This window comes from Cervus canadensis, chromosome 1, assembly GCF_019320065.1.
Source record: "Cervus canadensis isolate Bull #8, Minnesota chromosome 1, ASM1932006v1, whole genome shotgun sequence".
In the NCBI taxonomy this organism is placed as follows: Eukaryota; Metazoa; Chordata; class Mammalia; order Artiodactyla; family Cervidae; genus Cervus; species Cervus canadensis.
The window spans coordinates 8,739,373-8,759,744 of record NC_057386.1 but is presented as its reverse complement, the minus strand read 5'-3'; the positions used below and the strand labels follow the sequence as shown (position 1 = coordinate 8,759,744).

The following is a 20,372-nucleotide window of genomic DNA, read 5'->3' as shown; positions in this document are numbered from 1 at the left end:
GTCTTCCTAAAGTGGTCCATGATAGTCCCCGTGGGCAGCACTTTATTAAGCTCAGTGTTTTTGAGCATTTCCCGGGGAATTGGGTTGGGCTTGGGCTGAGAGAGGAGTAGGGTGACTTTTGGTCTGGGTACTCCCAGGGTGGCAGGGAGGTTGCCGTGGGACTGGACAGCAGGCTGGAGGCTGAGGGGTTGGAGTTGCGGCGGGAATCCTGGCAGGAGACCCAACCGCAGGCGGGCTCCTGTCTCGCCAGCCTGTCTGTGCAAGGCAGCTCTAAGTGCTGGGATGCTCTGAGAACACCTGACCTTGGACCCCATAAACTCTGCTGCTGCTGTTGTTTAGTTGCTCAGTCGTATCCTGCTCTTTGCAGCCTCAAGGACTGTAGCATGCTAGGCTCTTCTGTCCATGGGATTCTCCCAGCAAGAATACTGGAATGGGTTGCCATTTCCTTCTCCAGGGGATCTTCCTGGCCCAGGAATAGAACCTGGTCTCCTGCACTGCAGTCAGATTCTTTACTGACTGAACTACAAGGGAGGTCATCTATTTCTCAGGCTCAGAGAACAATTTAGATTGTTCAAAAGACTGCTCCCTCTGTAGGGAGAAACTCCAGTCACACCTAAGTGCACATGGGCTCTTAGGGCAAAACAGTCAGGGGTAAGTCTTAACTTGTGGAAAGTGGTGATCCCCGCAGATAGCCTAGGACCCCCTAAATTCTACTCCTGGAAGGGTTGTCAAGGAGTGACTTGGTCTCTTGCCCTGCAAGACCTCAATCGCCTTCTCCAGTGACTCTCCTGTAGGTCCCACTGCCCAGTTAGTCAAGAACGTGGTGATGAACCTTCACCTGTGATGCTGGAGTACCAGCCGTGGTGGGGGTATGTCCCAGGCAGTGTTGAGAGTGACCAGAGAATGCAGGGCAGCCATGCCCACTGACCTGGCTGCCAGGTGTGGTACCTATAGTGAAAATTTCCACCAGGAAAGTCGCAGGAGCAATACTTGAAATTCACATGTCCACAGTTCATGTAGAAGATAAATGCATGAGACGTGTCTGTCTGTGTGCATGCCTGTTGCATGCGTGTGAGTTGTGTTTGTGTGTATGTGCATTTTCCATGCAACCCCTGTTGCGTTTTCTCCATAATGTACTGTTTCAGGCATGGAAATGCATATTGATCCAAGACATTTTTGCCTTCCAGCACCTCATGATGCTCAGAGTTTGGAAAGTTGTATCCATCATAAACTGTCCCTAAATTAAGTGCCTATGATTTCTTGGGTTTCCATGGGTTAGCTGGTAGTTCTTTTCTGGGCAGGTTTAGCTGACTGAGTGGTCAGCTGATGATTGGAGTGAGGCTGGGGGTTCTAGGACCACCTTACTCACCTTGTGGCAGCTGGCAGGCCGCTTGTCCAGGGATCCCGGCCGAGGCCTCCCATCTCTGCTCCATGTGACCTCTCATCCCCCAGGAGGTGAGTCCCAGCCTCTGCCCTCTGGTCTCAGGGGTCCAAAGTGCACAAGCACCTTCCAAGCCTCCATGGTGTCATGCTTGCTGTCCTCACACTGGTAAAGCCAGTCACATGACCAGGCTCAGAACCAGCAATGCAGGGGCTGGGGGCATAGCTACAGGCAGGCGTGAGCAAGCCAGGGCTGTTCTGGACAATAATCTACCCCAGACGGGCAAGAAGACAAAACTTATCTTGGCCAGGAATATAATGAAGATGAAATTCAAATGGTCTACCATCTTAATAATTAAAAAAAAAAATCTCACATTACTCCCAAGGTAGACCAGTAGTAGCCAATTTGGGGACTGATCTGATAGAATCTAATACTTTCTGGTTCAATCGGTGTTCAACATGAAAAGGACTTTTGCCCTCCAAGTTTTCATTATGGGCTTGGCTGCAGGAAAGTTAGCTACCTGTGGATCAGTGTGGCTGCAACCAGAGCTTACAAAGAGGGTACATGTGGTGGTGTTGAGGTGGGGGAGGGTACAAAGTGCCCTCAACCAGATCTCCAGCTGGGTTGTTTTGCTGTTTAATGTGGTTTGCTGCTAACAGCTACATTTAAACATTTCCCAGTATGTTTGAAAGTGTCGGGCTGTAGAGCCCCGGGGACCAGGCATCTGGCTGTCCTGTTCTGTGTAGATACTGAACAAGGTGCAGAATACAGTGGAGCTGGCATGGATGGAGCCCTGGCAGCCAGTTCTCACCTGATGCCAGTCACATTTACTTCTGCCCACTTGGAGGTGGAGGGTTCCAGGGGGCTGGTGTAGAGGCAGGCCCTAGTATCACCCTTGCCTCAGGGAGAAGGAGGTGGTGGCCGCTGTGAAGGGCTTCAGACGTGGGAAAGGATGTCTGGCTCTTCAACTCCAGCCACGGCAATTCTGATTTCCCTGGGAGCCTGGTAGGGATTGTCAGCCTCTTATTTCTGAGCCCAAACCTGTCTCCTCTCCCCTTTACCTCTCCTGCGTGCCCCTTCCTGCAGGCTCTGTCCCCACCCTGGAGGGGAACGGGAGATGACCCAGAAGGTTGCCTGGAATAAAGTAATCAAAGACCCCTGATTCATCGGAGGGCCTTGGCTGCCAAGGAAATTCTCCTGAAGGCTTTCTTTTCTTCAGCAGCTGCTTCCCAGGGTCAGGGACTGACAGCGTTTGCTTTTCAGCCAACTGTCTGTGACTCAGAGGCCGAGGCACGCAGGAAGGAGAGCCCTGAAGATCCAGATGTGAGGTGAGGATGGGGTAAGTGTGGGCCCTGCATGTGGGAGCAATGAAGATGGTAAGAGTACCACTACCCGCGGATCAGTGGGGATGTGTATGGAGCCTTTCTCTGGGCCAGGGCTTTGCATATTTGCTCTCCCATAATCCTATCACTTCACCCTTGAGAGTGAGGGTGGGGGCATCTGCTAATGCCCTGATTGGATGAGGAGGAAGCAGAAGTTGCTAGAGAGAGAGTGTCTTTGATTCCAAAGTCCCATCTCTTCAAGGTCATGAGATGCTGCCTCTTGGCCCCCCGAGGTCTGTCCCCAAAGCAAATGAAGGTCAGCCTCGCAGAACATGGAAGACGTTCCCAAGACAGCGCCGGGGAGCGAGGGCTCGCTCTCTGCTGGTGCAAGCCCATGGAGGCCCGGAGACGGCGGGCACACCTGGTCACGCACATGGGAACCACTCGCTGCCTCTGAAGGGCAGGTGTGAGCAGGTGGGAGGTGGATACAAAAGGCCACGAACAAGAACCAGGATCTTGGGATCTTAACCTTTCTCAAGCTAACGCTCCAAACAGCAGAGCGGATGAAGAGCTCAAAGAAACGAGGCCAAAAGTTTTCTTAACAGCCGTGGTGTCAGGCCCTGAAGACAGAACCACCCAGCTGTGGACAGCTCGGAGCTCCGGGCTGCCTGGACCCCTCCTCTTTCTGCCTTCTGCAGCTGGCGCAAGCGCAGTACTTGTGCTCAGCCCCCTCCGCCCCAGCTGGTACCCTGGCCTGACTCCAAGGCGCAGAAAGGCCATGCAGTGTTCTCTCTCCTTTATGGTCCTCAGAAGCTGTGAGTCATGCGTTTGTATTTTTAGCAACACACAGGAATCTGCTGCATGAGGAGGAATCAGAGGGACACTTGCACGATTACCCTAACAAAGACAATTAATTTGGATGACACACACAGGGAGGGGGCTGGCCAGGCCGTGTTCCTGGAGCCAGAAAAGGTGGGCAGGGCTGGCGGTGCCCCTGGGATGAACGTGCCCCTGGGATGAACGTGCCCCGAGGATTTCCCTGGCCAGTGACGTGGCGCGGCCTCTCCTGGAGGGTGGTGGGCAGGGTCCTGGAGCCCTGGGCATTGTGGACACCGGCCTGGCTCAGAGCAAGCCTGCCCCACTTGGAAAGGCTGGAGAGTTGATGCCTTCCTATTGAGTACTCAAGCCGCCAAACAAGCTGCATGGCCTCCTGGGAGTGCTGCCCACTCTCATCACATGGTTTTGTTCCCCATCCCCATCTCCACCCCCAACCTCATGCCATGCCCATCACCCAGGAAGATCTTGACTTGCCCAGGCATCTCACTGAACACATGGCACATATTTTCTCGTCAGCTTAATCCTTCCTAATAGCCCTGGGAAGTAGTCACTAAAACCATCCCATTTTGCAGATGAGTAAACTGAAGACCAGAGAGATTTGGGTCTGACCTCCTCAGAGGGTAACCTGAGGATGAGAGCAATCCTTGAGGGCTCCCCAGACCCCCCCCCCCCGGGGCTCAGTCGTGGCCTCTGAGGGGTGACCAGTCACCACAGCCAGAGAAAAGGAGGTCTGTTCCTACAGTTTGGGGTCTGTCTCCCAACTCACCCTGCTTTTTTTTTTTTTTAAGTGGATTCTGAGTTAAGGCGAGATTTCTTTTAAGTCTTTATTGAACTGATTCAAAAAGCAGGTGGAAATATCTTTAGGTCCCCAGGAGTGGGGTCTGTGTTAAGGAGCAAAAGCAGGTGGGGGCACAGTCCTGAGTTAGGGTGCCGGGCCTTCTAGAGCTTGGCGAGGGAGACCTGCGATAGGGGAGGACACCTGGGCCCTGGCCGAGCCTCTGTGCTCACCAACGGCAGGAACCTGGGCACGGCTCCCTCGGGCCTGCTCTCCGGTCCTAGCCTAGCTGACAAGCCATGCCCGACCGGCCTGTGAAGGGAACGGAGAATTAAATGGAGCCCGTCTCCCTGGGTGTGGCATGGGGCACCGCATATCAATCCCCTGTGGCCGCTGTGATAGCCTAGCACAGGCTTGGGGGGATAAATAGCAGAGATTTATTCTCTGTTGGTTCTGGAGGCCTGGAGTCTGGCATTGGCTGGGCTGTGCTCTCTCTCTCAGGGCCTTGAGAGCACGATCTTTCTTGCTTTTTTTGGTTTCTGATTCCCTGGCCTGTGGTTGCATCCCTCCAGTTTCTGTCTCCGTCATCACATGGCCTCATCTTCTGTCTCTCTCATCTCTCTCAGCCCCTTTTATAGGACACTTGTGATTGCATTTAGGTCCCACCAGAAAAAAAAAAAAACAAACAAAACAAGATTTCAAGTTAATCGCATCTGCAAAAACCCTTTATCTGAATGAGGTCACCTTCATAGATTCCCTGGGATTAGGACATGGATGTATCTTTTTTTGGGGGGGGGGGTGCTGGGAGTTGAGGGGGGGAACACCAACACACTCCTTGCTGGAAACAGCCTGGTTCCCCAATTCTTCTGGGAAAAGTTGAAACTCTTAACCTTCGTATCCAAGCTCCTCTTCAGTCTGGTCCCTGATCTCCTCTCTAGTTTCATCATTAATGTTGATTCTAACATATATTGCATGCTTAGTCGCTCAGTCAGTTCTGACTCTGTGATTGCATGGACTATAGCCCAACAGGCTCCTCTGTCCATGGGATTCTCCAGGCAAGAATATTGGAGTGGGTTTCCATGCTCTTTTCCAGGGAATCTTCCCAAACCAGGGATCAAACCTGGGTCTTTTATGTCTCCTGAATTGCAGGCAGACTCTTTACCCAGTGAGTAATCTGGGAAACTCTCATCATTTATTGCAAACTTATAAAACATGAATCTGATACATACCATCATTGTCATCACCGTCATCATATTAGCCACTGTCTATTAAGCACCTCTTCCAGGAGGCAGTATTGTCTAAGAAATGCCCTGACCTAGAAGATACAAACCACCCATTCAGTCTCTGCTCGGACTCTGGCCCCTTGGGCAGTTTTTCTAACATTCTTGGGCCTCAGTTTTCCTTCACAATGACTTGACAATCTACATAATGAAGTGGTTGAGCTTTACACACAGAAAGGAAGGTTAAGTCTCTGTCTCTGGTACTTAAAGGATTGTAGGGAAGAAGAAATGAAGATGGGGAAGCACTTTGGTAAATTAAAAACCGTGATGCAAATGAGGTGTATGATAATTCTCATCCCCCTGGGATGTGGCCACCTGGATGCTGGGTGGGCCTGAGCTTCCTGAGACAGACTTGTCATTTATCACACCAGCTCCCTTTGGTCCTGGAAAAAAATACAGGAGAGATTTCCGAGGGTTGGATCCCATAGAGCGGTGGCTCCTTACAGCCCCTGCTTTAGTTCAGAACTGTTTCACCCTCCCTCTGGTTGTTTTGTACTCTTGGGAGGCCCACAGAACACCCCTGAGCCCCCAGCATGTCCAAAAGGGGAGCAAGCCTTGTGCGGAGATGCCCCACTGTGGACGTCAACGGCATCTGAGCCAGGAGGATGCTCTGGGAACCAGCCCCTGGCAGCCAGCCTTTGCCCGGGGAGTAGACCACCTGGAGAGGCTCTCCCCATCACTCCCAAAGCACCAGTTCAAAACTCATTCACTCTGTTATTCAGCAGTGTTGGGCATTGCAGGAGAAGCTGCCAACTACCTACCACTTGGCAGGCATGATCTGAATCACCAGGAATGAGGAAGCTGGTCATTGAAGGCCACGTCCAACCCACTGGTTCCCGCTCCACCTCCCCCGGCATCTACCCAGTTGCCTCGACCTGGTGGTCCACTTTTTGCAAAGTCCCCCCTCTCTGTCCGACTAGCATATGCACGTCGGCACCCAAGTCCCTCACCCCGTTCAGGCCTCTCAGTGTCTTGCAGGCTGATCTCACAATGGTTCTATTGAGATTGCCCTCAGTTTTAGTTTTTAATTTTATAAGCATAAAAATAGCACGACAACATCAACTGCATTTCTGAGTCTCAATCACCTGTGAGTCCTAGTTTCCACCTAGGCCTTCCCCCTTCCCCCTCTTACCTGCATCACACACAACATCTTTTTTCTTTTTTTTTTAGTATTTATTTGGGTGCATTGGGCCTTCATTGCGGTGTGCGAGCTTAGTCACCCGGTGGCATGTGGGATCTTAGTTCCCTGACCAGGGATCGAACCTTCCTCCCCTGTATTAGAAGGTGAGTTCTTAACCCCTGGACTACCAGGGAAGTCCCACACACAACATCTTATGGTCCCCTTGCTGCGTGTTTTCAGTATTCTCTGATCTGATCAAACTCGTGTGTGCTTCATGCTTAGTTGCTCAGTCGTGGCTGACTCTTTGCACCCTGTGGACTATAGACCACTAGGTTTCTCTGTCCATGGGACTTTTTCCAGGCAAGAATACTGGAGTGGGTTACCTTTTCCTTCTCTCGGGGATCTTCTCAACCCAGGGATCTCCTGCATCTCCTGCGTTGGCAGGTTGATTCTTCACCTCTGAGCCATCTGGGAAGCCCAATCTGATCCAATTAGATTTTCTCAGATACTGCTGTGTATTTGTCAACTAGCACCTCGCAGACCCTGAATCCTTAGCTCTCAGACCTGCCAGGTCAGTCGCCCTGGGTTGTCCCCTCTCCTCCCTTGTACCCCCTCTTTCCCACCCTCTGGCTAGGACCTCGGCTGCCCCGTGTCTGATGTCCCCTCTCCAGCTGTAGTCCAGCTCACTTACCCTCCTCTGTGGTGCTTACCAAACAATTCCAGTTCATTTCCTGGACTTCAGGAGACCTGTGCTGTGAATTAGTCTTATACAGGAACCGTGTGGTTCTCTATGCTGAAGCTGAAGCTCCAGTACTTTGACCACCTGATGTGAAGAGCTGATTCATTGGAAAAGACCCTGATGCTGGGAAAGATTGAGGGCAGGAGGAGAAGGGAGTGACAGAGGATGAGATGGCTGGATGGCATCACCGACTCAATGGACATGACTTTGAGCAAACTCTGGGAGATGGTGAAGGACGGGGAAGCCTGGTGTGCTGCAGTCCATGGGATCACAAAGAGCTGGACACGACTTAGTGACTGAGCAACAATAACAATGTGGTTCTCTATTACTTTTTAAAAATATTGAAAAGGTTATCTGATGATGAACAATACTTTATTTCTCCCTTTGAGTTGTTACTATTGAAGAAAGTTGAATCTATTTTTAATCTTTTAAAAATTTTCCAACCTTACATCGTGAGGATTTTCAAATGAATCTATTTAAAAGAGGTTTTTCCTCTAAACTGGATGGTTTTTTCTATCAGGCAGGAATGTGGTCCTGCCTGTGATCAGGTGAACCTGCCCTGCAGGTGTGTTTGAGATGCCACTGCTGGGTCCTCTCTATCACAAGGAGATCTGCCTTTTTCCTTGATGGGTCTACCAGGAGGACAAAGAAGTAACATTTATTGAGCACCTGCTGTATGCAATGGACTGTGCCAGGTGTAGGCTGTTTCTTAGCCCTCAGAATCCTCAGACCTGGGAGGGCAAAGGACCTGTAACCAGACCCCAGGTGGGGTGCTCGACAGAGGAGTTGAGAGTAAAATGGAGGAGGAGGACCCATGTGGCCAGGAAGGGCAGTGGGGGTTCTGCCTGGAGTTGACATTTTAACTGGGTTGCGGGTAGCAGGGTGGGGGTAAGGAGGCAGAGGCTTCCAGGTTGAGGAAATGGAGGTATGAAAGAGCCCATGGGGCTTGGGGCTCCATGTGACCCAGTCAGGGTGCAGGATGTAGATGGGAGAAGGAGCGGGAAAGTTAGTCAAGGTCAGATGGTGAAGGGTGTTGGGTGCCAGGCTAAGGATTTGGCAGCAAATGCGCTCAAGTTGGAATCACTGAGGGCTCCACAGGGGAACAGGTCTGTGCAGGGGAACATCACTGGGTGGCAAGATTGTAGGGGAGGTGGAGGGGGTGGGAACTGACTAGGAGTAAGTCTATAGGCTCGTGGAAAATGGTAGAAGCCCACGTGGGCAGGAGTGGTGAAGATGGGGAATGGGTCAGAAATACTGCAGAGGTAGAATCCAAAGGTGACAGGTGGGCTTACAGACCCGCACGCGAGGAGGGAGCAGCATGGTCCCCGTCACGTCTTGAAGAGCTTCTTTTCAACCCCAAGGTGGTTTCACTCTTAACATCCCCCTTGCAGCTCAGCGGAGCCTGAGTCTCAGGTAGTGGTGCTGAGTCTTGCCCACAGAGATTCCTGGTTTTGCCCCGTAGGAGCTGGGGCCCATGGAGGTCTGGGGACCAGGTGTCTGGTATTTCAGCTCATCAGGGAGTGGATTAAAACTTGACTTTTTTCCTCTCCCACTTTAGCCTCTTCTGTGCTGTTTTTTTTTTTTTTTTAAGACCTCTGTGCTGGGTGCCCATTATGGAAAGTGCTGTTTATGTCCAGGGCCCCTTAAAAAAGGCAGCTCACGGCTCCCTGGCTGCAGTCCTCTCTGCTTGTTTCCCTGGCAACCGGAGGCAGGGAAAACAGAACCTGTCAGATGGAAAATGTCAGTTACAGCAGATCTGGGGAGAGGAAAGACGGGGTGGGGTGGAGGAAAGGAGAGGAGGGAGGAGAGGGGACGGGGAGGACAAGCTGGCGGGGATTGTCAGGGTTCGTCCTGCTGCCCACCCTGGGCTGGTGCCCCGGCCCAGGCGAGCTGGCCAGCCAGGAGCCTGGCTTCTTGAGGGAGGAGGCTGCCACCCAGAGCAGGGGGCCTGGAGCCTCTCGAGGAGAGGGGAGGAGACTGCCAAGCAGGATTAGCAGGACGGTGCCCCGGGGCAGCCGTCCCTTGCTCAGCTGATTATCACATTGTTTCAGAGGTAATTTGGTCGGCTTCAGGCGCAGAGCCCTGCATGTTCTAGAAGCCCCTCCAGCCCTACTGTTTGAAGCTTAGTCTGGGCAGCAGAAGGAGGAGTTTTGGGGGAAGAAAGAGATGTCAAATCTTGGCCATCCAAAGACTCCGGAACATGCTCCCCATTCCTGCTCTCTGTATTGATCCCCATCCCTTGCTTTGGGTCAATTGATCAATGCCTCTGCCGAAGAGAGAAATTGCCCTTTAAAATGGTTAAGAAAGAGGTTCAGACGGAGTGTTAATATTCATCAAAATGGACCCCTCTCAAAATGAGAAGCAGAAACAAAAGAAGGAGCTTTGCTGAACAGTCTACTACGACGACAGGGAGAAGCAGTCAGTTAATGGGACTGGATGCCAGTGAGGTGTGTGGGTGACTTTTAAGAGTAGGGAGAGCACGTGAGTGAGTGTGCATGCGCGTGCAAGAGCATGTGTGTGTGTGTGTGCAGTGTGGGTGGTGGGCATGCGCTCTGCCATCTCCTGCTGTTGTCCTCAGAAATTCCTGGAGCCTCCCCGGGCTCCTGATTCCCTAGGAGAAACTCTGCTGGCCTCCCTGGGCAAGTGGACACTAGAGGGGTGGGGTTGACAGGCAGACGCCTTCACTGTGTGATTGTGTTGCTATTCAGATGGTGTTTATTTAAAAAAAAAAGAACACAACTTCGGAGGTGGCGGCAGGCTCAAAAGGAGGAGGAGCCATGATTGGGTCTGTTTATCCAGAGCAGCAGCAGCCCCATTGCAGGGCTTCCAGGTTTGTGTTACCTGGGGGGAGTTTTGGGGGACGCTTCATCAGCGAGGCTGGACATCAGACAGACCAGGCATGGTCCTGCTTCATGGATCTACTAACCCCGGGCTCCTCTGATTCTTGGGTTGTGGGAGTCTGACAACTTGGTCTCCAGCTTCCTGGCTGGAGTCAAGGGTGGGGGCGACAGGGCTCAGCCCATAGAGCCTTGGTTTAAGCTATAGGAGGCTGAGGCGGGGACCAGGCTCTCTGGACCAGGAGTGTCCCTGGCTGGGTGCACGTTCAAGGGGCAGCACACGGACGCCCGAAAATTTAGCTCTGGTATGCATCCTTGCAAAAGAAACAAACAACACTTCCAAACTTAAGCCAAAAAAAGAAAAAAAGCAACAAGGCAACAATAGCAAAACCCGACACAATGATGCCCAGACTCCCAGGTTCGGGCATTTGCTCTCTAGATAAAAACTTTCAGCGGAGGACAGTGGAAACCAGCTGTTTTATTTCAGCACCATCTCTCCACCTGTGTTTTCTGGGTGGAGACCCTGCCCCTCTCTCCCATCTTGGGAGCCTCACCAAGGACCCCCACGGTGGGGCACGTCATCTGTTCAGTCTGCAGCTGAGTGGGGAACATGACCTGGTGGCCCGAGCTTCTGGAGGTGACTGTCCTGGCCTCGCGGGCCATGACTGTCTCGGAGAAAGCTGCCCTGCTGGTGGTGGCATAAATCACCACTCCACGGGCCTCCCTCATAGACCATATGGACCTTCCTGTCAGGCCGGGACGGACTTAAATGATGACATTTTTCATCTTGATTGACAGTTACCTTCCCCTGGAAGTTGGGGAACAGCCTGGCTACAATTACATCTTGTACAATAAAATGAGGGAAATAAAAAAGAGGGTCATTATTTTATGAAGATGGTCTCTGACAGTTGGCTAAGGAGGTAATCTTTATTCCCGCTGCTCTCGCGTTTTATTATTTTATTAAGAGTTAACTCTCGATTATCCACATGTGAGCCAAAGAGATGACTTTATCCCCACAGCTGTTAGGCCTTACTATTTTATTATTATTGGTTTGGGTTTTTCCCCAGGCTCCATTATGGGCATTAAAAAAAAAAAAAAGTCATGATTTCTAATGCTTCTCAAGTGCCCATTTTGAATTATGTGCAGTAACTGTTTATAAAGTCAATATCACTCCTCCCCTCTTGGGTGAGTGGCTATTTTTTTTTTTTTTACTGTGGTAAAATATGCATTGTCTAAAAGTTCCCACTTAAGCTATTTTAAATACATTTCAGTGGCATTTGGTACACTTGCAGTGCTGTGCGACCATCACCACTATCTAGCCCCTAAACATCTTTATCACCGCAAAAGGAACCCCCACAACACACACGTATGTAAAGCAGATAGGGTAGGGTGTCCCTGGAGCAAGAGAACCAGACATGGCTTTCTTGACATCATAAGAGAAGCCTTTTTGGTCTAAGCCGTTTTGTGATCTAAGTTTGGCCACGATGTTTGCCCTTAAACCAGTCTTAGTTATCAGTGATCTTAGGGAAAGTAACAGAATGCAGGAACAAAGGAAAAGCAGTCAAGAAACCAGATGGGCGGGGTGGGTGGAGTGGGAGGGAGGCCCCAAAGAGAGAAGACACATGTATACACACAGCTGATTCACTTTGTTGTACCACAGAAACTAATACAATCTTGTAAAGCAACTTCTTTTTGTTGTTCAGTCATTAAGCTGTGTCCCACGCATTGCAAGCCCAGGGGCTGCTCCTCTGTCCACCACTATTTTCCCAGAGTTTGCTCATATTCATGTCCATTGAGTCAGTGATGCTATCCAACCATCTCATCCTCTGCTGCCCCCTTCTCCTTTTGCCTTCAATCTTTCCCACCATCAGGGTCTTTTCCAATGAGAGTTTTTTTTTTCCTGAGGCTCTTCGCATCAGGTGGCCAAAGTATTGGAGCTTCAGCTTCAACATGAGTCCTTCCAGTGAATGTTGAGGGTTGATTTCCTTTAGGACTGATTCCTTGATCTCCTCGCATTCCAAGGGATTTTCAAGAGTCTTCTTTGGCACCACAATTAGCATTAATTCTTCGGCACAGTTGCACTTCAATAAAACAAGACAAAATAATAGGTTGGAGATAAAACAGAGTCCTAATTCCTCCTCAAGAATTTACCGATACAGCACAATCTGATACAGTCTTAAAGCTCTGCAGGAACTAAGACCCCTACCTAGGTGGAGGATGAAAGGATGGTGCTGATCCTCCTGACTTTAACCAACTAAAGCTTGGACTCTGTCCACCGTTGCCCAGTGAATTCTCTGCTCAAGCCACTTCATGAACAATCACTCACGCTTAGCTTAAAAATCCCCCAATTTTGCCATTCAGGGAGACAATGCTTTGGGAAATAGCCCCTGTAGTCTCCTTACCTGCTGCTAGTAAAAAGAAATCCTTTCTTCTTCCAACCTTTAGCTTGATTTTGTCTTTTGGTTCAACATCCACCAAGAGGTGAACCCAGTTTTCAGGTAACAGTTCTACCCCATTCCTGTCTTTCTCCAGCCCCTGCAGCCTTCTCTCTGCTTTCTGTCTCTATAGATTCACCCTTTCTAGACCCTTCGTTTGAAGGGACTCATGCAGTATGTGGACAGCCTCCAACATCGACAGTGGTTTGGTTTGTCACCTTGAGAAACATCTTTCTTTGGCCAGATCACAAATGAGTGGGCTTCCCCTTTGACTCTCCCCCACTCAGGTCGGGTGGGGAGGGCGGTCAGGTGCAGCAATGCTGGTCTGGAAGCCAAAATTGACTTTAGATAATCCACAAAGTGGATAACCAGCCGTGGAAAATTGAGAGGTGGTGATGCTCATTTATACCCACTCTGATAGAGATACACATTGCAGGGGGTGGTGGGGGGGGTGGGGTGGGGAGAGACCTAGAAGGGGGAGGGTTCAAACCGGGACAGAGCAAGAGGGGTTCAGTTCCTCTGAGGGGGCGTCAGTAGCCTCTACCAGAATGGGGAGGCTGCCAGCTGGAGCTGACTGCTGGAATGCACACGTCTCAGCCACTCACTCACACGCCATCTTTCCTCCAAGAGGCGAGACTCATGGTCTGATGTCAAAAGCAGTATCCTTGGGCCCTGAATTAAAATGCTCCCGCTCTTTAAAGGGGCTTCCCTGGTGGCGTGGATGGTAAAGAATCTGCCTGCAACGCAGGAGACCCGGCTTTGATCCCTGGGTTGGGAAGATACTGTGGAACAGGAAACAGCAACCCACTCCAGTATTCTTGCCTGGAGAATCCCACGGACAGAGGAGATTGGCGGGCTACAGTCCATGGAGTCTCAAAGAGTTGGACACGACTGAATGACTAACACTTTCATGCTTTAAAGATGGAATATTTTTTTAACAGGGCTCCCAGATTTCACACTCTAAGCAGACTCCCCAGACTCTATTTTCCCATCAGATTTTCTTTCTGTGAAGACTCAGTTTAACACTGGCCCAGGACAAAAGTTACATAGCCAATAAAAGAGGATTCTGTCTCTGTCTGACTTTCTGTGTCTACTCAATTTTGGGGGGGACAGGGGCTCAAAGGGAACTGGGGGAGGTGGAAGGAGGATGGGGTGGGGAACGACCAAGGGAGGAACAATTAAGGGATTGCTCGACAGCACAAGTGGGGCTGCAGTCCCCCAGAGCACCATCTTCTTGTAGCATCTTCTTGCTATCAAGCTGCAGGTGCTCATGGGTATTGACCAATTATCTTGGGCAAAAAATAAAGAAGATGAAGTTTCTATGGCCATCTGCTCTGTCCTCCCACCTCCTAAGTCCATGGAGTTTGGAAGAGCCTTGAGCTCCTTACCTCTCAACCTTGGATCTTCTAATTGCTCTGTTGGCACCATCCATAGCGGGACAGAGAAACTGGGTCCCCTGTGCACCTCCATCCTGGCCCTCCAGCTGACCTCCTCTGCTCAGGCTTGGTCAGGATCTGTCCCTGAGTCTGCCATCTTCACTCGTCACTGTCAGCTCCTGTGTTGCCCACCGTCATCTGCTGCCCCCAGCAGGCAAAGGGTGGAGTGCGTGTTGGGGGAGGGGGTGGCGATGGAAACCCACGCTGCCAGAATCTCGGCGGCACACACAGGCTGGGTGAGAAGTGAGTGGCTGACGAAACGCCAAAATGCCTAGACGTTTTTGCAGAGTGCTCCCAGTTCGTCCTCCCAATTTCTGCATGGCACATTACACTCAATGCATTTTATTTTGTTTTTAATTTATAAGATTTTAAAAGTCCAGGCCATTTTAAACATCTTTGTTGAATTTGTTACAAAATTGCTTCTCTTTCATGTTTTGGTTTTTTGGCCACAAGCCATGTGGATCTTAACTCCCCCACCAGAGATCAAACCCACACCCCCTTTGTTGAAAGGTGAAGCCTTAACCACTGGACTGCCAGGAAGTCCAACACTCAATGCATTTTAAAAACCAAGGAATGAAGGATTGAAGCTCATCTGGGCTCCTGCTCACTGACCCTCCAGGATATGCAAGGCTGCAGCAGTCCTGGCTATTTGCAGCTGGCCTCTCCCGGGTTGGAATACCTTTCCTCATTCCTTGGTGGCTTCCAGTCTGTTCCTGCTGGCGGGGAATACGATGCTCTGGATTGCAGGCTTAAATACCTCCCCACACCCTTCCTGAGTTCTTTATATAAATACCCACTCCATGGCCGTCACCTACTCCATCATAGAGATCCATCAAATGAACCAGCCGAGCCCATAAATTATTGCACAAACCATTCCAAACAATAAAGGCAATTTTACTTACTGAACCATTAAATTTACATACTTAAATTAGACCCAACCAGACGTCGCGTGGGGATGTCTTGGGGCCAGGCAAACAATGAGTTTCAGGAAGCGCTATCTCGTGTTTCCCCACCTCTCACATGAAATTAATGGGGTGCTTCAATTTAATCATTATTACAATCACATCTTTATTTAGTTACTTGGCTGGGTTTGACCTGCTGCTTTGGGCAGCTCAGGACTCACCCTGGCGCCCTGGGCTGTTCCAACAGCCAGCGAGAGGGCAGCAGGAGGCCAGTGGGTGGCTGCCAGGGCTGCTCCGTCCCAGGGATACTGCGTTGGCAGACGCTGTTTCTGCCCACAGGATGTATTTGAGGACGCCTGTGGTTCTCTCTTATCTGGAAATTGGAGCCTACCCTGGGGAGACACATAAGGGGTTCTCCCTTGACCCCCATATTGAATCTGACACTGAGTCTGGCCAATTACATCTTTTAAATATTTCTTGGCTCTTCACTTTTTTTCCATTCCTAATCCCTGTGTCTGAGTTCAGGCCCCAGACTTTGTGCCTTTGGCATTAATCCCACGCCATGCTCTGGTTGCCAGAGCAACTTAATGAAAAATCTAGACCTGACCTCCTCTGCTCCAGCCAGGAAGGCTTTAGGGACAGCCCATTGCCCATGGGAGAAAAATGATTGATTTCTGGGTGTGGCATTCAAGGCTCCTCTTGCCCTTCCCCCCTGCCCCTTTGTCCTTCCAGTTTTGTTTCCGGTCAGTCCCTGCCTTGGCCTTTGTGGTGGTTGTTGTTTAGTCGTTAAGTTGTGTCTGATGCTTTGCGACCCCATGGACTGTAGCCTGCCAGGTTCCTCTGTCCATGGGGTTCTCCAGGCAAGAATACTGGAGTGGGTTGCCATTTCCTTCTCCAGGGGATCTTCCCAACCCAGGGATCGAACCTGCACCTCCTATGTTTCCTGCATTGGCAGGCAGATTCTTTACTCCCGAGCCACGAGGGAAACCCTGGCCTCGGCCTTTGTGTGTGTGTGTGCTAAATTGCTTCAGTCGTGTCTGACTCTTTGTGACCCCATGGACTGCAGCCTGCCAGGCTCCTCAGTCCATAGGGTTCTCCAGGCAAGAATATTGGAGTGGGTTGCTGTGCCTTCCTCCAGGGGATCTTCCCAATTCAGGGATCAAACCCGCATCTCCTGTGTCTCCTACATTGCAGGAGGATTCTTTACCTTAGAACCACCTGAGAAGCCCAAGGCCTTTACTGTTCACTAAAACCAAATTGCCCGGAGTGCGTGGGCCCACATACTTCCCGTGGTCAGCCCTGCCACATTCCCCGGAGACTTGCTTCTCTAATGCCTCTTCACACCTCTCTTTTCTCGGGTACCTATAATCTGTGCTTTAAAGCATCTGAGGCATCATTTTCCCCATCTCCTCCATGCAGTTTGGGCTAAATGTCCCGGCATTTCATGGCCCTTCTTCTCTATCTCACTGCTGTGTTTGGAACAATCAGTGAATGTGCCCACCTGGGGTACCACCTATTCCTTTCTGAGCCCTCAGCACCCGGTAAAGTCTGCTGTACAAGGATGCTCCAAGACGTCTGCCAGGTAAATCCCTTAGGGGGAGGGGACAGCGGCCCGCACAGCCGACTCCCTGACCCTCTGCCGCCCTCAGCGCTTGAAGGCTCTGACTCTTCATTTGTGTGTGAGTTAGACCCAGGACGGTCTGGTTGGAGAAACACTCCCACCGTCACGGGGCGGGTACCCAGGCTTCCCAGTGCTTTTTTGGACAGTGGCGGAAACTGGGTTATAGCTGTGTGTGGCCTGGAAACTACCCAGAAGGTGTCAGGAAGTTCCTGGCTCAGCGGTAACAGACCCTCGGTGCTTGTTTCCTGGCCATTTTAAGAAGTGACTGAGGACAGGTCCAAGAGTCAGTTTGCAGGGGAAGGGATATCTGAGCAGCACGCAGGGGTGGGGGCGTTGCTAGCTGTTTATGGTGGACACGTACTGTCTGCTCCCTGTTGAGGTCTCTCTGGTTCCCTTCTGAAAGGGGCGTGGGGGATGCTGCTTGCCTCTGTCTATCCCCGAGTACATCACTAGGTGTCTTTTCAGAAGGTGAAGTGTGTCACGACTCATCCTTGTTGGAGCATCAGACTTGGAAAATACAGTCTCCAAAAGGTGCTGGTTTGCACAGACGCTTGTGTAAGAAGTGCCCCACCCCAATGAGGTTGGGAGCACCCACCTGCAGGGCAGGGACCTGGCCTTCCCTGCTGTCCGACACCCAGGCCAGGCCTCTGCGTGGCATGTATGTTTGGCCTATAGCGGTGCTCCCAACAGAAGTATAATGCCAGCCACACCTGCAATTTAAAATTTTCTAGTAACCAAGTTAGATAAGTGAAAAGAAAAAGGTGGAATTCAATTGAATAATACATTGTATTTAACCTAATCTATCAGAAGCATTATTATTTCCATGTGTCATCAGTATGAAAACTATGAATAAGACATTTTGCATTGGTTTGTGTGTGAAGCTTTTAAAATCCAGTGTGTATTTTACATCTGCAGCCCCCCTTGATCTGGACCAGTGGCTCCTGAGCCCCGTGTGGCTGGTGGCTACCTAATTGGATGGGGACGCGGGTTCGCTGGCTGATGGCGGAAAATGCTTTTGTGGAAATGAGCATCCTGAATGCTATGCCTTGCCATCCCTCCAATTAGGCAGGTGGGGGTGGGGGAAGCAGGCACATCAGCTGTTCTCCCACCAAACAATACCCAGAGCTGCAGCCAGAGATAGAGGAAGAGGGGGTGTGCAGCCCCCAGAATCTCAGATGCAGTTGACCCTCAATATACAGCCTTAGCAGAGGCATCATGAAGAGTTATTTATCAGCTTGGAGAGGAAACAGATGCCTTAAAATGAGGACCCCATTGACTCTGCTGCCAGGGATACAGAGAACGCAGGCTCCTTCCGCGAGCCCTCTCAGGGAGCCCAGCTCAGGATGCCGGGCCCATCGTAATGAAGTGAAGGCTTGCAGGCAGCCAGCAGAAAGCCCGGAATCTAAGCCGGGCCTCCAGGATTTCCTGTACTGCAGTGCCCACAGTCACTCGCAGGCATCGTGATTAATGGCTGGATACCCTGGTGTGAGAGCCATTTAAAAAAATGGCATTTTTGTCATGGACAGTGTTCCACATAGAGTAAAGGTCATACATGATAAGAGCATTATCCATATTTCTCGGGCAAACATGCTTAACCTTGTAGAGCATCATTCCTCGGTGGGCAGTGAGCCATCTCCTGTGCTTCAGAGGGGTCAGTGAGGATTTTTTCTTTTTACCAAAAAGGATGAAAGACCAGACGATGGCACCATGCGGGGGCTTCAGACAATACAGTGAATTGGCTGCTGGCTTCTCACTGCGCCTGCGGGCACGAGGCCCCACAGCCCGTGAAAAGCCAGGGAGGAAAGAAAGTTCTTCTGGATGTTCGGCAGCTGCTCTCGCCAGCTTTGATTCCTCTGGATGGCTTTGGAGGGGCTGCCCCGTGGGGCTGGGGGTCGGGAGGAAGGAGTGCTCATCTCAAGCCTTGGCCGCCCTGTCTGGCACTTGGCCCTCACCAGTGTGGCCTCTGTAGGAATTCAGACACGGCTCTGTCTGTTTGATAAGAATGAACCAGATTCATTGACTTTGACTAAGCTCGCGGAAGGCCAATGACTGGACAACTGATCTACCTGCACAGAGTGGAAGCCCATGCTGTGCCGTGCCCTGATTCGAGAGCGACGGGGGAGACCTGCAAAATAAGGTCAGCCCTTGGTGTCAGCAACTCATGGAGTGAGTCCGCTCAGCTATGATCCCAGGAAGATGGCTCACAGCCTGAGAGGAGTATAAAGGAGCAGAGGGTGGTGGGCTGCAGGCCGTGCTCCTTGGGTCACGAGAGTGATCAGAGGGCTTTATCTCTGGCTCTCAGCTGTGTACCCCCCACCACCCACTTACACCCCATCACCGGTGTATACACGATGCAGGGACACCTTTCATGGCCTCCTCTCTGACAGCCTTGCTATTCTCCACCTTGAACCAGTGTCCCCAACCAAATCCTATTACAGATCCTTCTGGGCTTTCAGTCCTAGGGGATGGTGTGTGCCTACGTGCTAAGTCGCTTTAGTTGTGTCCAACTCTATCAGCCCCATGGATTGTAGCCTGCCAGGCTTCTCTGTCCATGGGATTCTCCAGGCAAGAATACAGGAGTGGGTTGTCATGCCCTCCTCCAGGGAGGCTCCAAAGCCTGTGAAATCTTCCTGACCCAGGGATTGAACCCATGTCTCTTAGGTTTCCTGCATAGGCAGGCAGGTTCTTTATCACTAGCGTCACCTGGGAAGCCCTTTTGAATCAGGCTGAAGTCCTTCCACCCAGTAATGGTTTTCAGAGAGTGGTGTTCTGGTAAATGTTTAACTCTCAGCTCTCTGAAAAACCAGTGTGTATGCATTTATTATCAATTTTCCTGATCGAAAAGCACACATTTACAAAAAATAATAACATACACAATACTCCCTATTGTAAATCCTATATGATGAGTTATTATTCAGAATGGTTTTGCTAATATTTTTTTTCTGTGCTCTTGTATTTGTAACCAACCTATGGTTGCAATGCAACCCAAAATTGATCATCTTTTTTTTGTTGTTGTTCTTCACAGTGTAATAGCATTAAATCCATTTTAATGTGAATCTGTATGAACATTCTCTCTGTCACTTTCTTAGGTCTAGACAACCAATAAAACTATGTGAATCAAACTCTGGTTCATAGTTTGCCGGTTTCCGTGGTATTTTCTGTGGTGTGGATCTTCCTTCAAACAGCAGATTTCAAACTAACCACATGACGTCCTTGAACTCAGAGCTGGAAGGAGACGTGGGCTAGTCAGCACTGTATACTATTTCCACCATCTCGAGCGTACCGCTAAAAATAAAATGTAGTGAAATTATTAGGAAGTGGAGAACTTTGCATTTTTTATTTCCACGGTTTATTCATAAAATTTATTTAATTGGAAGTTTAATTTTTAACTGTTGGATTTAACAACCAGCTGACAGGATTCCTGAGGAGTGAATAATTGGGTCTCTGGGGCAGGTAGAAGCCGGCTCCAGCACACCGCTGCCCACCTCTGAGAGCGTTCTCTGCCTGGCCTTCTCTCTCCTCAGGCTTCTCGCTCTTTACTCTGCTCGGGCAGGGTTTCTTTGAGCTCTTCCAGCCCTCTGAGCTTCACCCCTGTCTTGGCTCTGCTTGGAACTCCTTGTGCCTTTGCCCAGACACCTCTGCCTTCCCCTGCCCTGCCCTCCTCCCCTCTTCCCTCTTCTTCCTTTC

The 20,372-nt window shown here is 50.6% G+C and overlaps 1 long non-coding RNA gene across 1 annotated transcript; it reads left to right on the top strand.

Annotated features, from left to right (window-relative positions):
- The first annotated feature begins 2,645 nt into the window (after window positions 1-2,645).
- LOC122442325 lies at window positions 2,646-7,597 on the top strand. Its single transcript, XR_006269635.1, has 3 exons — window positions 2,646-2,720; window positions 6,766-6,879; window positions 7,479-7,597. It is a non-coding gene; the product is annotated as an uncharacterized LOC122442325 (long non-coding RNA).
- Window positions 7,598-20,372: the final 12,775 nt, after the last annotated feature.